Below are 25,353 nucleotides of genomic sequence, written 5' to 3'. Positions count from 1 at the left end.
AGGTTGGGTTGGAAGCCCTTGGACCGCAACCTAGGATGCTGTCCCTCTGAACTCCATCCGGGACGGAAACTTAGCAGTTAGCAACTGCCTAACTGTATGCATAGGTGCCAGCTTTGCTTCAACCTGTACCTGTGTCAATAAGATGTTGCAATAAATAATTTTGAAAGAAGGCATGGATGATTGAAGCATATAGTGCTTGTGTGGTAAGGAGACACTCAGCAATGATATGATATTGTAAATTAGTTATTGTAAATTAGATAATGTAAATTCGCAGCAGTAATAATTATTTTTATTTTTATTTCTTTGCAATTAAAATTTCTTAATTAAATTTTAAATTTTATTTTTACATTTGCTTTATACTAATAGAAAATTTTATATTTACTTTATGCGAATAGAAAATATTTTTAAATTTAAATTTCATTCCTTGCAGCAATGGCGCAAGAGAATTATTTAAATTTAATTTAAATTTACTATTTTCTTGCGAAACTTCTAAAGATATGCTGTGTTAAAATATCTTGTGATATTGCTGATATTTTATGGTTTGAGTACGAAGAACATAATATTTAATGAATAAAGGAAACGCACAAAACGTTAAAAATGGCCCTTTGAGCGTAAAATAAAATCTGGAAGCTTTCAGATGTTTTTATTATTATTTTTATATTTTGAATTGATAATTTGCATTACGTGCTGAACTTCCGGAAGCTAATGTATATGCCTGTGGCCAGCGGTAACGAAACTAAAGGGTGGGTATAAGGACTTTTATGTACATTTGTTTTACATACACTATTTATATATACTACATATACTATTAGCTCTTTGAAACAACGGTATTAACAATAGATGTGTATTATATGGTTTTTGCAATTCAAAGCTTTGCGAAGCAATAGTCTAGGATCAATATTTAAAAATATAAAAGGCGCCTTTTTCAAACACCGTGTTTCTCCCAATTCGGGCAAAGTCACAAATAGCGATTTTTTTTATCAAATCAAGCAGATCCTCAGATCAGAATCCGTGAATCGCAGCTACTGCAATATTGCCTCTTTTGTCCCACAGTGAACGCAGATTCAATTCAACCAGTTTCAGGCTAACACAACTAATCCGCAGCCACTCAATCACGCTTTCCTCCGATCCTTTTTATTTTTTCCACGTTATTTTCCCTCGCCCATTTATCTCAATGTTCTCAGCGAAGTTGGACAATGAACGACCATTCTTTGGGAGGAATGATTAGGACGCCTTTTGGAAGCTTTTTTTTTCCTTCACTCCTATGCGCAGTTCGATTTTTTTTTCTTTTTTATTTATTTACTCTTCTTCGCCGTCCAAGTCCGTGATCTCTTCTCTTGATTAGGCGGGAATTCGATCCCGCCCTGCCCTCCTTTTCTTGACCCCTGCGAACAATACTACAAGGAAGATGGAAGCAGCGATGGCCCAAAGCATTTCACCAACTTTAAACGTGGGCGTTAACGGAAGAAATTACAAGAAAGGTTTTCAAAACTTTCTTGTAATGTCCAGTTTTAAAGATTTCATTAAAATTAAACCATAAGAAACTGATGTTGGATTCAAATATGGTTTTCAGCATTAAATTTACTGAAAGCATAATTCGTTTATGCTTGAGAATAATTCTTACTTGAAACCCTTTTTAATTCTTTTATGCCTCATTTCAAGTATTCCTTTATGATTCATTTCAAGCATTCTTAGGTTTCATTTCAAGCATAATTCTTTTATGTTTAAGAATTATTCCTTCTTAAAACATTTTTTCATTCTTTTATCTTTCATTTCAAGTATGATTCTTTTATACTTAAGAATAATTCTTTCTTAAAACACTTTTCAATTCTTTTATGTTCCATTTCAAGCATTCATTTATGTTTCATTTCAAGCATAATTCTTTTATATTTAAGAATAATTCTTTCTTAAAACACTTTTTCATTCTTTTATCTTTCATTTCAAGTATGATTCTTTTATACTTAAGAATAATTCTTTCTTAAAACACTTTTCAATTCTTTTATGTTCCATTTCAAGCATTCATTTATGTTTCATTTCAAGCATAATTCTTTTATATTTAAGAATAATTCTTTCTTAAAACACTTTTTTCTTCTTTTATGTTTCATTTCAAGCATAATTCTTTTATCTTTAAAAATAATTCTTTCTTAAAACACTTTTTTATTCTTTTATGTTTCATTTCAAGTATAATTCTTTTATGTTTAAGAATAATTCTTTCTTAAAACATTTTTTTTTATTCTTTTATGTTTCATTTGAAATATATGTTTGAAATTTATGTTTAAGAATAATTGCTTAATTAAAAGGCTTTTTATTTCGTGTAATCCAAGCTCTATTTTATAAAACTTAGAAATAGATGCTCTGCTGCTTCACACATTCATAATCAACACAATTTTATGATTCGAAATATAAATGAAAGATTTTATGCTTTCGTCTGGCTTTTAAATGTACCAGAAAAATGCCTAAAGGGCACACCAAACATTAAATTTAAATACTGCACAAAATTATCGCCCTAATTTTTCTGAGTGGCAACAGTGCTGATATCAGCTATCGATTTGATGCGATTTCATCAAAAAACATAAAATAAAAAAAACCTGTTTCGAATTTTGAAAACCTCGCTTCAAGGTGCACTGGTCCTTATCTAGATGCATCCTATGTACCAAATTTCCTAGCCCTGGGTCTATTAGCTTACGCCGCAAGCACGAACGAAAGACACACACACACAGACAGACTCTTTCTTCCTTTTATATATTTATAGATAGATAATTGGCAGCAGCTTTGTTTTAGAATAATAATTTTAACGAAAGAGAGCAGTAATTTTCAGGAGCTAATGATTTTGTTACTGCCATTTAAAAACTTCAAAATACTTCTTCGAAACATTTAACCCAAGAAGTATGTGGAAGAAATTAAGTAAAACGTCTACTCTTGAAACGGATTGATTTCCGAATAAAGCCATAAGAAATAACAACAAGTATATAAAGATAATTTTATACTGGATAATCTGATAATTGATTAATTTTTAAAAGCCAACTAAAAGCATATATACATCTGCAATCGTAGAATATACCTTTAGAAACGCAAATTAGCAAAACTTAAGCACCGTGACATTTTTCGACCAGTGCCAAGTCGACAGCGGGGGAGAGAGTGAAGTTGTCTCAGACAGATGAGAACAGGCGCAAAATTAAAATGTAATATGTTAAGCGTTAAGGTAAAGTTACAAAAAAAAATTTAGAAAACTGAAAATTTGCTTTAGATGTTAAAATGTACTGACAGGCCTTTGTTGTGGATGGCTTTTTAACTGCATAAATCAAAGACTAATTTTTTTTAATTTACAGTTTTTGAGTTATACTTACTGTAATAGCGTTAACGCGAATAGATTGAGATCGCAACTGGATTAAAGGCTTTCAGATTTTTACGATTGCGCAAAAGGTTTCTTACGCTTTCAATGAGCTCACAGTCTATCAATCTACTGCTACACGCACTCCTACAAACCCCCCCCCTTTTTTTTTTTTTTTTTTTTTGTCTTTTTAGCTTTATTATTAAGCTCCTTTTCTTCGTACTTACGCCATATACAACTCAACAGTAAAATTACAAAAATTTCAACAGCAGTATAGCAGTGTACGTTTAGAATTCCTGTTCCTGATGCAGAGCTGAAGAAGTTGGCGTAGATTTTTTTTTTTTTTTTTTTTTTTTTTTACAGTCTTTTCTAAGTTTATCATATCACTGTTCAGTTTTCTCAGTCAGATGGTTTGCAAAACCCCTTTTTTGTCTTTTTAATATTAGCGTTTCATGTGTTAACTTATTAAATCCTCGTTTTTATCATTTATGCTGCATAAAATTCAGTTCAACAGCAAAATCACAAAATATTTAAAAGCGGAGTATCTTTAGAATTTCCGACAGAGAGTCTCACGGTAATAATATTTTATTCGCTACAGCGTTGCCACTGCTCGCTTTCCAATCCTTGAGTTTGTTAGTCAAAAATTCGTTGAAGATTTAAAATTCGTTTAAAAATATTAAATTCGAAATTCAAAATTTCTGCTTCGCCGTGCACATGTTCGGGTCGAGGACAACTGTATTCAAAATTCAATGGCCCTAAGTACCGTCGCTTTTTCACAGTGCGAGGAGCATTCATACATTCTTCATTATTTAATTTCTTTAAAGATAATGCGGGGCTCTAGTATTTGGTGGAAGCAATTTTAAAAAGTGATTCGCCTTTTATACTAGATCAAGCAAAATTCCGTTACGAGATTAATAGCTCATTAGAGCTGACGCCCTCTTAGGATAAAACTAGTTTTGTATTTCAATAATTTTTATTCTTTTTTCTGTTATGATTTCCGCAGAATTGCACCAGAAAATAATCCTATTCGAAAATCCAATCCAGAATCCAAATTAGGATTTAAAACTTTCAGCAAAATGAACAGAAAACCGACGAAAACAAAGTATTGCTACCTGCTCTTCACAAATTTTAATTCGTGTTGGCTACTTCACTTTTAAAAAATGGTAACTTGTCTTTAATTGACAGCAAAATTCTTCTATATTAAACAAAAAGAAATTACGAATTATGGAGAAAAAAACAGTAGAAAGAAAAAGAATGTTAAGAAGAAACAATTATGTTACGAAGCAAGAAAAGGTCAAGATGAAGAATTAGAATAAAGAAAGAAAGATTTCTTTTATATTCTTGAGCGCTAATTTTTTCATATTTTGAAAACATAATTCTTTTATTAGTCCAAAGGGGCAATTTGACCAGAGGACTGTTAGTTTCGTTTTGGCATTCTCCGTTGATTCACTACAAGCGTTGTTTCACTTTTCAAATTGTTGCCTCGAAATATTATGGCCCTGTATTATATTTAAAGAAATTAAATAGTGAAGAATCTGCATGAATATATATGTAAGATAAAAATGTATGAATCAGAATTATAACTATAAACATTAATTCTTCCTCTTTATTTTAAAATCGTAATAACTTATCTACATTGTATCATTCAAATTAATCATGCTATCTTACGTAACCGTTAATACCAGATGCCTCTTGACGACCAATCACCGAATTGTAAAACAAAACTTTTCTCTTGGCGTGCTTCCATCTTTCATAACTACGCACTTCAGCTTTTGCCCTCTTCTTTGCTAAGATGTAATTTCGCTGGCTTGCTTTCCTTCTCAACAATATCAAAAATGTAAATCTTGTGGAAAGGCACGACTAGAGTGCAAAGTGATTGTGGCCACAAATATCAATTGGAAATAAAAATGGAATTAAAACTGCCTCGACTGCCAAGTTCTTTAAATACTATGCAATCAAAATTCTTCTTCAATATGGATCTAATCACGCATCTACACTGCTCCGTCTTTTTTGCTTGTGCTTTTATTATGACATATATATATATATGTTTCTCTCACTGTGATAAAACAACAGTACCTAGAGCCATCCAGTTTTGAATAACGTAATCCTCCTCTGAATATGGGCATCTCGAAGCCAAAATTTGAAATTTGGAATTTGTTTTATTATCGATTTCATATTTTGTGAAACTTTACGAATTTTTGATTAACAAACTCAAGGATTTCAAAGCGAGCAATAGCAACGTTGTACGGGAAAAATATTTTTATCTCCAGCGCGCGAGACTGTGCATCGGAAATTCTAAAGATACGCTCTTTTAAAAATTATTAATTTCTTCTTTTCCATTTACATTTTTTTAAAATTTTCTTTCCTCCTTTATAGTGCTATTATACATTTGTGTTTTCTTTATTCTTAAAACACAATTTAATGAATTCCAATATTCAACGATATACTTTATAATACTTTAAAATGCTCTCATAATCAATTTAAGCTCGTGATAAACACAGTTTTATGATTGGGAAGAAAAATTAAACATTTTACACCTCACAGAATGGCAACATTTTTGCTTTCGAACAAAGCTGTAGCTGAATCACGGCTGTATCCGAAGAAGGCAATAAAGTTCAGGCTTCTAACTAAAAATACAATTTTACATCAAATACTGTGATTTTTCTTGCAATCAGTTTCCTCTACTTACCATTCTTTACAACTTTCCCAATCATATCTCTTTATATAAAAAGAACAGTGAAGAGAACTGTTAGAAAGTTTTTTAAAAGACTAACCACTTCCGCTACCAGCTGCCTAAAATATTTATCATAATAAGCAAAAAATATGTAATGATTTTAATGAATGCATCTAGTGTGATTTCATAAAAGTGTTAAATATTTCAAGTAAGAAATATCATTATTTAAATGTATTTTTATTTAAATTAATCATATTGAAAATCCGAAAAAAATACTTTTAAGAACTGATTTTAATGTTTTAAATCGCGTAGTTAGTTTCTTAGCTATAGATAGATTAAATCTGAAAATTAAATATCTTTACTGAATCGCAACACGCTTGTGCAGGAAAGAAATTAATTATTTTATTTCAGACAGTGGCAACACATCGCTTTTAAACAGCCGCTTCTTCGCAGTAAAATGGTGCAAGTGCCTGTGCCTGACGCACAATCCTTGTCCAATAAAACGTATCATTGCAAGTTATGTATACAGCCGAGTTTCTTGATTAAAACTAAAACATCAAACTGATCTTACATTTTGCGAAATGGCAACACCCCGACTCTCTGAAGATTAAAATGTTTTATTTCGAGCAGGGTTGCCACTGCTCATTTTCAGTTTGCTGTGTGTCTTAATCCAAAGTTCCTTAAATTGGTACAAAAGCTGAAAATTAAATATCTCTATACATATAAGCGAAATACTACTGGCTCATCACGAGATCTCCAAACCTATACATCCGATTCACTTGACATTCTGCATAGTTACTCAATCCACGATGTAGACGCGCACTAAGAACGAATTTTACGTAAATCCTGTCCAAAATGGATTTTTTTTATACTATAGAAGTTTCCCATACATTTGGTTTTCAAACCCAAGTTCAGACTTTTCTTTTCTTATTAAACTAGATATGAAGCACAATGTTGCCAATGAATGCATTTTCTTTTAAAATTATTAAATTGGTAAATAACTTGCATCTATCCAATGAATACAAACAACATTTAAATGATAAGTTTAATAATAATATTTATATTTAACTGTTATCATAATTTTAATAGGTTTATATATAGACTAGAAGAGAAACACGCTAATGTGACAATCAAAATCGTAAAAAACAACCTTATATACCTACGCTAAATATAAGGTTGTTTTTTACGATTTTGATTGAGGTTTATATATATTTAACTGTTGTTAAGTTTAATGAAAATAAATGTTATTATTATCTTTGTTTTAATTTTTTTAATTAATTATAATTATTTTTCCGTGATTCTTTTATGTATTTGTATTTTCATAAATAACAACACATTTATTTTCCATCACAATACTTTATTTTCCTTAATAATAACATTTATTTTCATGAAACTTAATAACAGTTAAATCTATATAAACCTTAGTTTGATGATGGCAATTTTTCGTGGTGTAGGCCCACTGGGGATCCCATCACGTTAAATAATGGGGACGCATCTCAATACACAGTACCTCATGGATGATGTGGAAATCCGTGTATGACAGATTCACTGACTGGCACTATATTTCCCGACTTTAAATTAAAAAAAATTAATTAATTATTAATAAAATTAAATAAATTAATTATTCAGTCTAACTTAACTGGCATTGGGTACTTGCTAGTATACATATATACTAGCTACTAGCGGAAGTACCCATATTTATATATACCGTACTTCCGCTATCTAACAACACAGAGAACGATACCGCTGTAATCCTTCTCTAATAAAGAAAAAAATGCGATACATAGTCATACATTTTTCTGTCTGATACGGTATGGAACACACATAAAGAATTGCGATAGAAAAATAAGCTAATTCTGTCTCATTATATCTTCAACACTGGCACGCAGTTTTGAATGATTTTCACCTTTCTAATAAAATGGTCGTAAAAGCTCAAATTCTATTCAATATTTCACTTATATTCAATTTTATTCGATTAAATGTGGCAAAAAATTGATCATATTTGATCAGAAATCAATAACACGAACTAACACACAGACATTCTTCTTTATATCTATAGAATTTTGTAAAACTTAGAAATTTTTGATTATAAAACTCTACAATTTGAAAGCACGCAGTAGCAACACTTTTCGAAATAAAGCATTTTTATCTCCAATGCGCGAGACTGTTGCCACTCAGGAAAATGAGTACGAAAATGAGCGCTTTCAGAGTTTTTAATTAGTATTTCGGCTGATTAAAGTCGTAGAAAGATGAAAATAGTCGAAATGGCTTCCCACGAATTTTTGGAATCGGGAATAATGTATTTAACGTTTGGCAACGCTTTTTTTTATTTCATCGTAAAACTTAGAAATGTTTTATTAACAAACTCTAGGGTTTAAAAGAGAGCAGTGGCAACAACTTTCGAAATAAAGCAGATTTTCATCTCCAGCTTGCGAGAAGGTTGCCACTTGGAAAAATGAGTGCGAAAATGATCGTTTTTCCAAGTTTTTAATTAATATCTTTGATTTTTAACTACTTTTTTATATAAACGTGGACGTTAACCTTTTCTAGGACCTAGAAAAGAATTGTACAAAGTTTGATGACGATAGCTATAGTAGTGACTGCGTTATTAGAGGACAACCAAACACACTGACTTTCTTCTTTATAAATACAGGTATCTTAGTTAATAATTTTTAGTTTGCTGCGGTATTAGGTATATAATAAGTAAGAGAAATGTTTTAAGGATATAAAAAGTAAAGAAGCGTAGAATTAATTTAGAAGTCAAACAAAAAAACTCAGAGTTATATTTGCAAATTTTAGTATTTAAAAAAATGAAGCATTATAAAACAGATTACTTTTAAAGAAACGTTATATGTAGCCTATATATTACACATTTTGCCTCTTTTCTATAGATTTGAAAACACTGAATATTTTATGCCCACGTTAAATATAGTCTTCTGCTTCAGTAAGGAGGACAGAAATATCATAAACGATCTCAAATATCTTTCCGTTCCCGTTAAAAATGTGTTATATAAAAGTCTCGAAAACAGAACTGAAATCAGATTCAGTTACGTATATCACCGTTGCCATAGCTCCCGACGGAAAAAGATTGCGATACGTGGGCGCTTGTTACAGTTGAATTACATACAAAATCCAACAATTCAGAAAGTTAAAAGCATCGTGTTTAAATATAGTAGTTTATAGATAGCAAATTGGTGACTTCTAAATGCTTAAGTACTTTCTTGAAAGCTAAGTACAGATAACTACGGTGCGCGAAACTAATAATTCATGACACTATTTTTAAGGTAAATAACGATTTATATTGCAGTATACTGAGAATTTTATATTAGAAGATTTAGATTTTTCTTTTGGATATATTTCCGTAAGTGCTTTGGAGATTAAAAAGCTTTACAAAAATTATTTGTAATTCTTCGTTTCTATAACAAATAAAAGAATATTTCAAAGATATGCGCACCTACCACAAAAGAAAAGGCACAGTTCCATATCTCACACTCTACCAGGCCGACTGACGAAATTTAACTTGAATTTCTCATTTCCCCAAAGCATGACATAGGTATATATTAGATGTATATATATACAGCGCTGTTCTAACCTAGGTATTTTGAAACAAAATCTGACCTTTTTCTGAAATGGCATACCGATATTTTTCCATATTTCGATTCTAATACTCAAGTTCTGTCAAAGTGCCAAGATTTTCAGAACTCGCTCCAGCAGTTTTTAGAAAATTATGTCTCCATATTTTAGCTCCTCAGTGTTAACTGAATTTGGTACATATTTACTAACATCTCTTTTTACTAAAGTAAAGAAAGTATTGTAATCACTAAAAATTTCTAGTACTATATTTCAACGAAAATATCCATTTTGACCGCTATCAAATGCAATTTAGAGATATTTTCGCGTGACATCTGTACGTAAGGACAGAATAAATCAATCTTTTTCCACACACAAACTATAAAACTGATTTAAAATAGATTCAGAAGAGATTTTTTCGATACGTACATACGTATCTCGTATAAATAACCCAAAAATTAGTATCCTCAGAAAGTTGCAATTTGTATCTAGGACTGCTAAAACATGCAGTTGTGCGCCTCCCTTTTTGATTGCAATCATCAGCCGCACCAAAAATATAGATATATATATATATATATATATATATATATACCTACTCTGTTACTCTGCTCAGAGATCTTACATGACATATATATATATATATATATATGTATATATTATATAAGACGTAAAAGAAGGAATCCTGTACTTTTATCAGCTTGTGGCTGTAGAAAGGGCTGAGTGGAAAGGCTAGATTACACATTTAACACAACTGAGCTTAAAGTATCGCAATCTTTATTTTTAGGCATATCAAATTATCCTTTTGCAGACAAGATATTTTAAAATCATACTTGAATACAATAATTTACATGTATACGAGTTTTAAAGTAAGACCTCATGTTAGATAAGCAAACATAACAGCAAAGCGGCTTGCCAGGAGGAAAGCGAGAAAGGGTCGCAGGAATTCAAAGAACGGAGGGTGCCAAAAGTTTCAAGTCGAGTTTAAAAAGTTTTGGCAACTCAAAAATTTGATTGGAATATACACACATATATTCCAATCAAATTCATAATCAGAAAATAAAGAAAGTAAAAATTAGAAAAGAATTTTTGCAAAGATCTTTTTAAATATTTTCAAAGAAAAATGTTGTAAAGGAAAATTGAAAGATGAAGTAAAGAAAACTTATCTTTCAAGCACTTTTTGGAAAAGCACAAGTTTTGGAAAAGAAAATTCAATCGAGATGCAAAAATTGAAACGAAAGTTTTAACAATATTAAAAAAAATGAGCAATTGAAAAGACAGAGAAATAATACTTACTCATCGAGGGAATTACCTTTAGACATCATGTTTCGTCCTTCTCATGCATACATAAATCGAAAATTTCTATACCTAAATTTTAAATGCTCCAAATTTAGCTAGTCCATGTGCATGCTAATAATTCCCTTACAGGATGTAAATCAATTTATATCAGTTTAAAACATTCATTTAAACATGTTAAAAACATTATAACAGTACGTTAGTATTAAATCAATAATGATTTCGATACATGTGAAAGTGTAACGAAAATGCAAACAAAAGAAAAATGCTCTATATTACAACATACTTCAAAAATTTCAAATAAATGAAACGATCAGATTTAAAATAATAATAAATTGGGCTAGAAATTTTTTAAAGGTAACGATAAACTTACTTTTATTCAACGTACAGTGTAACTAACAATGAACGAAGTTTTTCTTACTTCCAAGGGCCTGTGTGTTTGTCTGCAGTTGCAAGATTTTAAGAGAGCACTAAAATGAATTATTAAGCAGGTGAAAATGATATATATATGTGTATATATGTGTATATATGTGTATATATGTATGTATAATAAGGTTACTGCTTTACTAGTTTTGAATTTTACATTCGCGTGTTTCTCTTCCAATTTGAGGATACAATATTAGGCATATTGTCTGACAATAATAGCAATAACATTTCAATGCTTAACGAGTTTGATGGATAAACTTGAGTCAATCTGAAGCCCCACCCATAAAAAAACGAATCGCCAAGCACATATCTCCAGGTAAAAATTACTTTTCATAAAAGAGCTTAATATATAACTATGTTCTTTTAAATAATAAAAAATCGCTTTCTCTAATTTCTCTTGGATATCTGCTTTTTTAAAACAGCATTTATTAATGAAAGAAATAGAATCTTCTGAAAATAGAATAAAGCTACTCAGTCACTTTCACGTTGCCGCATTCAATCGAAGTAAAACATTTTTTTTAATAATAAAGGCCAACCCACGCGTTTATTCTAATTTTATTAGCATGTGTCTTTTTCCTTTTCGAGAACAAGAAAAAAAAGAAAGAAAGAAAATGTTTTTCCTTTCTCTGCATGTCTCTAATTCTGAATTAACATATTCGATTTTTCTCGAATACGCTAAGCGGTATATTTCATTGAAAACATAATTTATTTTTGTGAAGGTAATGAAAATTTTATCGAATTTTTTTTTCCTTTTCTGGCCTAAACTCTTTTATTCTATTACATTTCCACGCATAAACTTTCGATTTCTGTCAAACATTTTTATGAGTAAAATGTTCTCCTGCGGATGTTTTTTAAGTGTTTTCACAATTTGAAGTAAATATTTATGCTTAGCGTCGTTTGAATATTTCACTTAAAGCTAATGGTCTATTGATTTGAAAAGAGAGAAGTATTTTAAGGCTGTCAAAACAAAAAAAAAACCGGTCAGCATTAAAAGCTTTGATAGTTTACTTGGCAGAACACTCAACCCACGACGAAGGGGACCAATCCAGATTTTAAATGCTGATTATATTAGAATATTAGAGACTTTTAAATGTTAATATTTTCGATAAAAATTATATGTACACCAAAACACGCTCGCAGTATTAACATTTTCAAAGCAGATAATCTCTACATATAATAAAAGAAAGAGTCTGTCTGCGTGTGTGTGTGTGTGTCTCGTTTGCTCTGCGCGTAAGCCTATTAACCCACGGCTACGAAATTTGGTACATAGGTGCATCTAGACAAGAGCCAGTGCACCTCGAAGCGATTTTTTTGAAATTAGAATTAAAATTTTTTTATTTAATGTTTTGTGACGAAATCGCGTCATTTTGAGACATGATGGGCTAAAGGAAAGCGAGATTTTACTCTACACACTTCATTTTCACATCGTCATGAAACGTAGGCACTTAGCTATTTTACGAACTTAAAATAAATTTCGTGTTTCAATAAATCAATTCAATACGAATTTATTTAACAAAGGGAGCTTAACACCTTTACTACGGGATTTTTTCTAAAAACGTTTATTTTTAAAAATGTACAGTTTATTTTTCTTTGATTTTTGGACACTTTAAACTTTCATCCTTGCAACTGCTTTTACAATTATTTTGGAAAAATGATAATATTTTGTATTTTTTAAAAAAAAATTTAAATGAAGCTTCCGAGTACACTTCTTACATCTCACATCTTTAAAAATTAGATTTTGGCAACAATTTTCCTGTCTTATTGTTGTTGATAGATTTTTGATGAAATCGCATAATTTCGAATAGTTTCATTCTTTTAGAAATACGGGTTTGGCAACAAGTTTTCAGCTATTTCTTATGTCACTGTTTTTAAGAGATTGGCATATTTCACTGTCATTTATATATATATATATAATACATTTTTATTGATTTTTTTTTTTTTTTTTTTTTTGATAAAGTTGTTCTGCAGAGTAAAATTCTGAGCAGTTCTGCAAAGTAAAATTTATGTTTTTTGAGTTGCTTTCATGTTATTTTTTGCTTATTTCACTGTTTGTAAGATATTGAAAAGTTTTGCATGATTTTTTTTCTTCAACGGAAAGTTGAATAATTTTTATTAGGATAATTAATATTTGTATTAAGGGATATAGCTTATTTCATTGTAATTTTTTTCTCTAGAAAATATAAGACAAAATATCGTTAATTATACTTTGTTTTTCAGAATTTTTTTTGTTTTTTTGTATTCTTTTATGTTATTTATTGCTCATTTCACTGTTTTTAAGATATTGAAAAGTTTTGAGTGATTTTATTAGGAAACAAAGTTCTTAACCTCCTTTATACCATTTGAGTTCTTAAGATTTTGCAAAAGGAAGTTGGTTGATTTATTTATTAGGATAATTAATATTTGTATTAAGGGATATTGCTTATTTCATTGTAATTTTGTTATACGTAAGAACTTTTTTATGAAGTTGTTCTGCAGAGCAAAATTCTACGCAGTTTTTAAATGTAACGTTTGATGTTCCCTTCAGCGATTTTTCTGGTACATTTAAAAGCCAGACGAAGGAACATAAAAAATCCGAAATAAATAAATTACTGTCAAAGAAAAGTTCTATACGAAATATTAAAATCTGTTCGCGTCTGTTTGTTTGCGGCATTATCTCCTCCGGAACAGCGAAGAGTTTAATTTCGAGAGAGGTACCTCCGGATTCCAAAAATTCGTGGGAAGCCATTTCCATCATTCTGATCTTCGTACGACTTTTATTCGCGAAGATATTAATTAAAAACTGAAAATACTAATTTTCACAATCATTTTTCTAACTTTGTTAATAAACTACAAAATAAAAATAGCATTGCCAAACATTAAATATATTACTTCCGATTCCAAAACTTCTTGAAAGTTATTTCGACTATTCCTATATTCTTGAGACTTTATTCAGGCGAAATACTAATTAGAAAGTCTAAAAACACTAATTTTCGAACTTATTTTCCTGAGTGGCAACAGTCTAGCGCGTTGGATATAGAAATGCCTTATTTTAAAAAGTGTTGCCACAGTTGGTTTTCAATTCGTAGAGATTGTTAATCAAAAATTTGTAAGTTTTACAAAATATGAAATAAAAGTAATATTGCCAAACATGTAAACAAAAGTTCATATTCTGACGTCGAAGAAAGCATGTGATTTTATCTGACGTCATTGTATGTCGAAAATTTTTCGTTAATGTCAGCATTTTAAATAATTAGCTGCTGTTGGCAGCTATTTCCGTTTCGGATTAGGAAAATGGACACGTTAATTCTTTTATTGACATCCAGAAAACGTTGTTATATTATATTAAATTAAAATCATGACGTCATACATATACGTATTAACCTGAAGTGTCAAAAGGTTTTTCTGTTTCCTGATTTCGCAAAAAAATTATTTGCGAATTGTTTTATGCTTGGAAAGAATGAACTGATTTCTTTCATAATGAAATGTTTTCATGTATTTGCTCTTCAGGGGTAAAAACACAGAACTTACAAATTTTGCTTTGGCTGCAGCCTGCTCATCTGGCGCGCTTGCCCGCTAGTACACTTTAAAAGAAGACTGACAGTAGAAACTCACTTGGCTTATTACAATAACCTTATAAGGTATTTCTCCCGCCTTCTTAGCATGCCTTCGTGGTGTGGTGGTCTGCACCCTGGGGACGTATTCCAGAGGTCTGCGGTTCGATTCTCGGCTAAGACGTTGCTCACTTTTCATCTTGCCTGCTTCCAAAATTACACAATGTCTCTATAACCCTAGATCTACAAAGTGTAGTTTCAAGTTTTCTTTTAGTAAAGAGGAATGTTTTATAACACTCCAAATAAAATTTTACAAATTAGAGCCTGTTTAAATTAAAAGAAACTAATTTATCAATACTTTAAGGACACTCTGCTTGTAAAATTAAACAATTCGACAGGAATGTTCCAAGCACAAAATTTAATTGGAAACAAAACTTAATTTTAACACTTAAACACATAAAATGAAGAAGAAATTTCAAAGTAATCTCTTGAAACATATTCAAAGTAAAATTTTAATATCACTCAACTAAATACAAATTAAGATGTAGTGTTTAAATCAAGGATGCAATCGTACATATCAAATATGCATTTTTATTCATAAACTCTTATAAATTAAACTCTTATCTTATTTTGCTTTACACAATACTTCAAATATGAAATTTTAATTACATATAATCATTAAATTTAGAACATATAATTTTGCATTATTTATAGATTTTGAGAAAAGATATATCGAAAATGGCCAATTTAACATTGTCGGTATAGGGGTTGCTGATACCCCTTAATTAAACAAGATAACTCGATTGGACTCAAAGTCATTCATTAAACAAGATAACTCGATTGGATTTAAAGTGATTAATTAAACAAGATAACTCGATTGGACTTAAAGTCATTAATTAAACAAAATAAGTCTTGTTGGATGTGAAAGCTTCAAGCAAATCCAATTCACCACCTGAAGAACCTCTTTGGATAATTTTTGAAGACCCAAAGTTAAAATTATGATTAAATTTCCAACTATGAATAGCTTTCGAAAACTTGTAAATTTCGCCTTTTCGGACATAAAAATTCTTATTCCTTCGAATGAAACTTTTTAGTTTGGCCGATAATTTCATGGTTCGATTCTTTTCTGCCGTAGGGTATAAATACGACCTTGCACCGCCGGTTGTCTAATCTTATAGATTTCATTGTTCCTAACGACGAGAAACCTGTGACCGTTTACCCTCGAAATCGATTGAGTTCTTGGCTAAGGTTGTTGCTTTGATAACAACCAAGATGATACACAATTTGATAACAACCAAGATGATACACAATTTGATAACAACCAAGATGATACACAATTTGATAACAACCAAGATGATACACAATTTGATAACAACCAAGATGATACACAATTTGATAACAACCAAGATGATACACAATTTGATAACAACCAAGATGATACACAATTTGATAACAACCAAGATGATACACAATTTGATAACAACCAAGATGATGCACAATTTGATAACAACCAAGATGATACACAATTTGATAACAACCAAGATGATACACAATTTGATAACAACCAAGATGATACACAATTTGATAACAACCAAGATGATACACAATTTGATAACAACCAAGATGATACACAATTTGATAACAACCAAGATGATACACAATTTGATAACAACCAAGATGATACACAATTTGATAACAACCAAGATGATACACAATTTGATAACAACCAAGATGATACACAATTTGATAACAACCAAGATGATACACAATTTGATAACAACCAAGATGATACACAATTTGATAACAACCAAGATGATACACAATTTGATAACAACCAAGATGATACACAATTTGATAACAACCAAGATGATACACAATTTGATAACAACCAAGATGATACACAATTTGATAACAACCAAGATGATACACAATTTGATAACAACCAAGATGATACACAATTTGATAACAACCAAGATGATACACAATTTGATAACAACCAAGATGATACACAATTTGATAACAACCAAGATGATACACAATTTGATAACAACCAAGATGATACACAATTTGATAACAACCAAGATGATACACAATTTGATAACAACCAAGATGATACACAATTTGATAACAACCAAGATGATACACAATTTGATAACAACCAAGATGATACACAATTTGATAACAACCAAGATGATACACAATTTGATAACAACCAAGATGATACACAATTTGATAACAACCAAGATGATACACAATTTGATAACAACCAAGATGATACACAATTTGATAACAACCAAGATGATACACAATTTGATAACAACCAAGATGATACACAATTTGATAACAACCAAGATGATACACAATTTGATAACATTTGGCTTTGATAATTTTGCGTTTCCCATTTTACGAGTGTTTCTTTCCTGTTTTAATGTAAAACCTTTCTTTAAATACTATCTACCTCATTTGAATACGCGTGCACTAGGATCAGCATTCTGGCAGGAAAACGGAAGGGAGAATAACAGTAAAGATACTTAACATAAAATAACTGGTTACATAAACAATAAATAAGTCCTTACGCATTTTGCGTAATTATCCGTACGAATTGCTTTTAGAAAAGCTTTCGAAGAAACACCATGTTCCCCTAGTCTTTTCCAATTAATTCAAAACATGCTTAGCAGGATTTAGTCCGGATAATATGAAGGAGTTTTAGCGTTTTTGTAGCTTCAGCGCAACTGTATAATAACCACGAGCGAATATTTAGTGTTGTAAGTTTAGGATCATTAGTTTGATTTCCTGCAGCTGCTTTAAAGTTTGCATTAAGAGTTATAGAGACGTGCTGACCACACTACGAGGGAATGCTAAGAAGGTGCGAGATACCCCCCTTTAAAGGGTGACTGGGGATAAAGGGACCCAACAGCCAAATCCTGGTGGTGGAGAATCATCATCCACCACCTCCTTAGTTCAAGCGCCACTTTAGATTTATTAGGTTATTTTTTGAAAGCACGAGAGATGAAAAATGAGCAATGCCCTCGCCAAGACTCGAACCACGGACCTCTCGAATACACGTCGAGTGTGCTGACCACTACACCACGAAGGCATGCTAAGAAGGCTGGAGAAATACCTTATAGAGTATTTATAATAATTTATAATAAGAAATCTTTCCATATACCACGTCCAAGAAACACAAATGGAATTTAAAACCACGAAGGAAAAAAATTAGAATGCAAATAGCATTTAAAAAGTAATTTCAACTTCTTGTTTATAAATCGGCTAATAAAAGTCTTTAATCGTAAAAATCCAAAACCAAAAGTAAATTTTATATATTAAATAAGAAGCTATTGTCATTGATTGCAGATTAATCGACTTATCAAGGGGATAAATCAATCTACCATCAGTTAACAGCAACTGAATTAAGAGAGTGTTTCATCTTACTTCCAAGTAAGTATCAAATTATTTGCTAGATTCAAATCGTAAGTCACAACTAATACTCAATCCAAATAAAGACATTAGTCCATTTTAGCCATAAGAATCTTGTAAAACAAAATAGCTAATAACCTTAAAATTAAAGTTCCTCATTAAAATCCCAATTAATCTGTACGAGATGCTTACTTTAGAAGACATATCCCCTACACAGTATTTATATATTTACACTGATTCATATTACTTTGCATAAGAACTGAGTTTTAGAGAAACATCCCCAAATCATTAGGCACTTCCTGCTGAATAGTAATCATTAGGTTTTGGGGATTCAGTTCTTCATTTGGTTTCCGCCACGCAGTATTTCTTCTCGCGAACCCAAATGTATTAAATTTTGACGCGTCAGTAAATATGATATTTCTCCGACATGACGAATATTTGCTTTCCGCGGATTCTGCGAACTTCAGGCACATTTTCCTTTTTTATTGTTCACGATTCCTGACCGCCCATTGCGTCCATGTATCTTGATGACTCTTCTAATAGTTTTAGGGTTAATTTTTATCGAAAAACGTTCTTCTAAATCAGCTGTATATTTTACAGGTCTAAACTTTAGGTCTTGTTAGCCCAAAATGACGTAAGCATGAATGGGCTGTTAATCTCCGGAGGACATTTGGGGCGTATCACTTTAAATATCTGAATTACTTTTCAAATTGTTGCCTCGAAATATTATCGTCCGGTATTATATTTAAAGAAATTAAATAATGAAGAATCTACATGAATGTATGTAGGTTTCTCAAACTATGAAAAATCGAAGGTACGTAGGACGATCAAATTTTGAATAACGTATTCCTCCAAACGAACATGTGCACCTGCAAGCCCAAAATTTGAATTTCAAATTTTATATTTTGTAAAACTTAATGAATTTTTAACAACTGGAAAACGAGCAGTGGCAACACAATACACATTAAAACATTGATTGTTATCTCTAGCGCGCAAGACTGTCTGTTGGAAATTCTAGATATTCTGTATTTAAATATTTAGTGATTTTGCTATTCGACTGAATTTTATGTGGCATAAGTGCGAAGAACATGTTATTTAATTAATAAATTTAACTAACACACAAACCGTTAATAACAAAAATGCGAAAAAGGTTTTGCAAGCCACCGTACTAAGAAAACTATACATTGATATGATAAACTGAGAAAAGACTGAAAAAAATAGAAAAATGTATGCCAACACTTAACACTTCATCGGAAATTGAAAACATATGCTGCTTTTAAAATTTTTAAAGACAAAATTAGCAGGCGAGAGTGCAAAAGCCAGACTTGTAAACTAGGAGCTCAGCGAGAGGGTAGAAATTGGGCGAACGTTAAAATCTGAGCCCTTTCAGATTTTCCTCTTTTATTTATTTATTATTTGATTTTTCGTAATCAAATGTAGTTTCTGTCGTTTCTCAATATCAAAGATATAATTAATCCTTTATATCGGTGGTGATTTCGAACACGTTTTTATCAACTTTAAAATGATGAATAATTAAATTTTTAATGGAGTTTATCGTTAATTTGTACATCTTGTCATGTTCACTTCCGGTACGGAAATTCTAACGTTTTTGCTAAATATGAACAATATTGCCAAAGTGAGACAATACTTTCTGAGATGTGGTTTCATTTAAATTAAAAAATTACAACAAGAAACATCTTAGAATCATTATGTCAGTTACTGATTAACACTCTTTGAATAAGTTATTTTATTCCAAGGAATATTTTTATTCAAAGAGCACTACTTCAAGTAAGGAAAAAATAACATATTAGAACGATATTTTTTTCAGTATTTAATACAAAACTCTACGCAAATAAATTTAAAATATTCAGGCGTCCGAAAACAAATGTGAGCCACTCTAAAAATGGCGGCTAGCTTCCAGTGTAATAATAAATTCAAATTAAATTAGACAGGTCATATATCACTCTGAATCACCTGATTCGTTGGTTGCCTCTTCCAATGAATACGTAACATAGTTTAAAGAAGCTGTTATCAGAAATATCGTAAACAAATGTAATCCAGAATTTAATATTTAGCATTCTAATGTACACTGCGAAAAAAAATGGGGGGACAATTCTATATCTCCCGTTCTACTGGGCCAACTGGCAAAGTTCGAATTGCGTTTTTCATGCCTCGAAAGCGCGATTTAAAATATCTATTAGATTTATATATAGAATTGTTGTATTTTGACACATAGTAGGACTTTTTCTTAAATAAAATACCAATTTTTTTCTGAAATAAAATATAATTTTTTCCCTATTTCGATTCTACGATTCAAATTATGCCTAGATATTAAATTTTGTATAGTTTGGTGCAAAATTTATCTTGGCGAAATTTTTTCAGTTTGCGCCAAGAATAATTCACTTGGCGAACTTCTTAACATGTGGCAATCAATTTTCCTTTTCCTTTCATTATGCTGGAGCGGAAAAAAAGCCACCTCGATCTTACCTTTTTACATTGTGCATGAGCGGAAAAAAAGCCACTTCGTTTCTACTTCCAAATAATTTTAGCAAAGTGTCTAAACCACATTTGATGCTTTATCGCTTTCAACAAACACGCGAAAGATCAAAATCGGCCAATATATAAATTCTCGTATACGTTCGTAAATTTTGAATAACAAACTGTAATTTTTTGCAGGTGTGCTTAAAAATACGTCTGCTTTCAGATGATGGTAAAATTTTTATAGATTATAATTCAAAAATTTTTTTGGAAAATTTATAAAAATTATTTTAAGAACAATTTTTAAAATATATCATAAAAATGGGTGAATTATATTTGGAATGAACCTAAATTTCGAAATGTGGAAGGAAGAATCAAATATATAAATATATAAATTATACTATATTTATATATAATCTAACATATAATACTATATATAAATATGCTATATATAAATCTAATATATATCCTAAATCGCGCTTTCGAGACATGGAAAAACGCAAGGTGAATTTTGACAATCGGTTCAGTAGAACGGAAAATATAGTACTGTCCCCCCCTTTTTTTTTCGCAGTGTGCATCCAAGAAACAAAATCAAAAAGAATGTCTTTTTTTCATTGTTGCCACTATCCATCTACTTAATTCGAAGGTAGTTTTAGAATTTGTTGCGTTACCTCTGACAGAAGTGAAATAATATCTATTGAGATCGAAAAAATAACCTTTGAATGTTTTCCGAAATAATTTATCTAAGCTGAATTATTTCGCCCAAAAAAATGCATTCTTGAAGGAATAATTTTTCAGGCTTTTAAAAATAAGCAGGAAGGATTTCATTATACGATGTTATGAATTTAAGAGGTAATTTAAGTCACTTATTTTTTGAAGACAAAGGATGAAAATAATTAAAATACAGTGCATAATTTAATGTATGGAATAGCACGATCTTTTTACCGCTGTTAAAAACTATTCAATAGGAAATCAGCTTCAAATTTTTAAAAATGAAGATCGAAATAAAAAATTTTCACGGAAAGTAGAATTTTGATGTACTTTCATTTTTTCTGACAAAACTTTTTTAAAGAAATTTTAACATCTCGTTTTTTATAAACTTTACAGAAATGTCAACTTATTGTTTTTGCTGTATCATTGGTTACTATGCAGAGAAATTTATATTACAGTTAACACAATATAGTCGTCCAGGCGAGGACAACCTTCTTTTGCTGCGGGTCAGAATCAACCAAAATGTCTGCCTTCCTTCATAACTAAAGGAACTTTATTTATGACTCCCTTGATGTTGAACATTTGACCTCAGTTTAGTCAGTTTGACTTACAGTTAATCATCTTAAGGCGAATACAAGCATCCGGATTTTCCCTAGTTAAGAAGCTATAGTTCTTAATTAAAATAAATTTAATGTGTGAAAATGCTCGTATTTATAATTTGAACCGAATGTGGACAAAATGTCAAAGCCAATGGTTTGGAATTATGCATTACGGATAGCCCAATCTGATCGATTACAGTCTTATCGGTTTATCCTCGAAATTATATTACAATTTTTATTTTTTTAATAAAAATTCATATTCGCTACTGCAATTTTGTCATCAAAGAAAAATATCATTGTTTTATTTATTTTTAATTTAATTTTTTATGCAGTATTCAAGTATTTGTCTCATATTTATGTCTCATAAATTAATTTTCCTATATTATACTTTATTTTCACAACTCAAAAGTGTCGCTTGAAATTATGACCCGCGTGGTTGCCGAAGCTTAAAATAACCGTTCAAAAAGTGAAATCAAAACTGTACCTGATGCAGTCATCAAGTACAGCTTTTTTATCTGAGTTAACTTATAAATTAACTAAGTTTCTTAATTTTATGCTAAAAAAAGGTCACTATTTTCAATGATATAAATATAAGTTAACTAAAAGAAACTATAGATATTTTTACTGGCAAACTCGTTATTTTTTTTTAAGAATGAGAAGTTAGTGTTATATTTGAACGAGAATTTTGTTATGAATGTTTTTCTAATATAACATAAAATAAAGAATGATCAATTATAATTATACAAGGAAATAAAATGTAATCCGAAATGAAAAACTTACTATTAAATATATCTCTTTTGAATAAGATACCTATTGAAATCCAGTAACTGTTCTCGAGAAAAATTACTAAATTATGGAATTAAATTGCATTCGGAACTTGCCGTACAAGTAAACTGATTTTAATTGCTAGAAATAGCATAAAAAATAGTACATTGAACATTTATATATCAGTGAAAATTTTTAAATGTTGTAGTTTATTACTTTTTATATAACTGCACATTTCTTCAGTTATGTACCAGAAAAATCATTAGTCTTATCAGTTGTATAATTTAACATATACTTCTGTATATAAAGATATCTTAAAAAAATAATAATATAAAATACTCGAAGATATTAAATTTTTATTATCATTTCTATATCTTAGAAAATGTTTTTAATCATTTAAAAATATCAGCCGTATTACTCCAATCTCCGTGATCTTAACTTACCTTAAAACGTTTATATGAATGCGCAATAAAAACAAAATATTAGACTTCCACATAAATGTTCAGACTAAATCTTCTCCTTATTTATTTACATTTCATTAACATGTTAGTATAAGTTTCTGTATGAAGAATGGAAAAAAATATAACCTCGACGAATTTTTAATCAAATGGATGTTATTTAAGTATTTCTTATTGACATCAGTTTCAAATTCTTATAAGTCTTTTGTTTTTTAAACTTCATAATCTTCTTTAACATTTTCAGCACTTAAGTTTGTATTAGTTTTATTAAATACACTTATAACAGAACTTGATAAATAAAAATCAAATTTACCAGCTCTCCGAAACTATAAAATTATATTTTATGTCATTAATAATGTCAAAACAACAAGTCTAATAATGTTAAAACAATAAACATCAGGCGCCTGCAGATTTGTTTACCAAATGATCTTCTCTCGGATATAAACATGAAGAAATTCTATTAACTTAATTCAGAAACTTTTATTTAGCGCAACCGAGACGAAAATGTACGCACCGATCTCTCGTAACTGTGACCTTGCCTTGTAGTAAAAATGTCACTCTAAGAGTGGTCACTACTAAGCAACCCTCGTGAAGGACTTCGAGTCGAGAGATACGCACACTTAGCAGCATTTGAATGGCACTACAAATCACAATGGAGGACCAAAAGCACAGCAATACCAAAACTCTGACGAAACATTACTTTAATTTTTCCCTCTTTTTAACTGATAAAAAAGGAGAAAATCTTACCTCAAATAACTCCGGCTCCCCTTTTAGGAAAGTAGTTCATTCCATCGGATCCAATGGCACTACCCAGCGCATTACGTTTTGCACAAAATAAATAAAACTGAAAGTGACTAGTCTTAGCGGGAAATGCTTGACTTCGGTAAAGGTTTAACTGTTACCCGCGTCACATGAGTTCTCTGTTAACACTTTAGCTAACTTCTCGTGCTCTGCTAGCTTTCCTAAGTCCCGGAAAAATATAATATTTTTAGGTCCAGGGGTTTGAGGGGCCTCACGTTAAGGTTTAGCAATCGAAGAGAGTGCTTAAAGGTTCGAAGCACAGACGCAGGCGGATCGATACGCAACGACAGCGCCCCCTATGACTAGAGAATTATTCGAAAGCTTCGAGTGAGCAAGGTCTCTGACCGATTCTCTAGATTAAACTTCTCGTGTTTTTTAGTGTTATTATTCTTTCTGGACGTCTTTATAAGTGTTATAGGGGTACAATCAATAGAAAGGGAAGCTATAACGCTTAATAAAATTTTATTGTGAACAGCTGCGGTAAATGTAAAATGTTTTCAAACTTTTGCTCGGTATTTATTGAAGATATTTGTAACACAACTCTTGGCAACGCGAAATTATCAGGTGAAAACTTTGTTGACGAAAGTTAGGATCAAAAATAATTGTAAATATTTTGGTGTGAAACTAATTTTATCCAGCGCAGTTTTTGAAAACTGCTTCAAATTTCTGTGTTTATGATCTTGGGAGAGGGTTCCTCAAATTTATTCTCAAGTAATAGCTTTTTCGGAATTCGAGTTATCCGAAACTCCATTTATTTCTTACATAGTTTACTTTCTGGTTCCAACACAATTACGGTTAACTGTTAATTCATTTATATGTTTTTATTTACTATCCGCGCCTGAAGTAGTAATTCTAAAATATACATATGTATTATAATTTTTCTGAGTACGGCTGGTGTAATTTCAAACGACCAGCTAGTAACTAACAATAATAGAGATAAAGAACTGCATTTATCTTATATTAGAAACGGCGAAGGTAAAAACATTTTACGTGGTGCGCACGCACTCAGCTGATCAATCTATACATATATATTGAAGACTGTCTGCGTGTGTGTTTGTTCGCTAATAACTCAGTCGCTACTATAGCTATCGTCCCAAACTTCCTACAATTCTGTTCTGGCTCCTGGAAAACGTAGACTTCCACTTTTTTCCAAAAAATCAGAGATATTAATTAAAAACTCGAAAAAGGATCATTTTCGCACTCATTTTTCAGAGTGGCAATAATAACGATAAGCGTTGTTTTACTATTTAAATTGTTGCCACCAAATATTATCGAGATGTATTATATGTAAAGTAATATT

At 30.7% G+C, this 25,353-nt stretch overlaps 1 protein-coding gene across 1 annotated transcript in view; it reads right to left on the bottom strand.

Annotated features, from left to right (window-relative positions):
• Positions 1 to 24,309, bottom strand: part of LOC118201240 (neurexin 1-like) — a 567,570-nt gene extending 543,261 nt beyond the window's left edge. The window contains exon 1 of the mRNA XM_085822212.1: positions 24,000 to 24,309. The gene's annotated coding sequence lies outside the window, so the exon portion shown is untranslated. The remainder of the gene's footprint in view (positions 1 to 23,999) is intronic.
• Positions 24,310 to 25,353: the final 1,044 nt, after the last annotated feature.

Source organism: Stegodyphus dumicola, chromosome 1 (genome assembly GCF_044657685.1).
Source record: "Stegodyphus dumicola isolate Sdum_Otavi_A_Nest chromosome 1, ASM4465768v1".
In the NCBI taxonomy this organism is placed as follows: Eukaryota; Metazoa; Arthropoda; class Arachnida; order Araneae; family Eresidae; genus Stegodyphus; species Stegodyphus dumicola.
The sequence above is the reverse complement of the archived record's forward strand: the minus strand, read 5'-3'. Positions and strand labels throughout refer to the sequence as shown.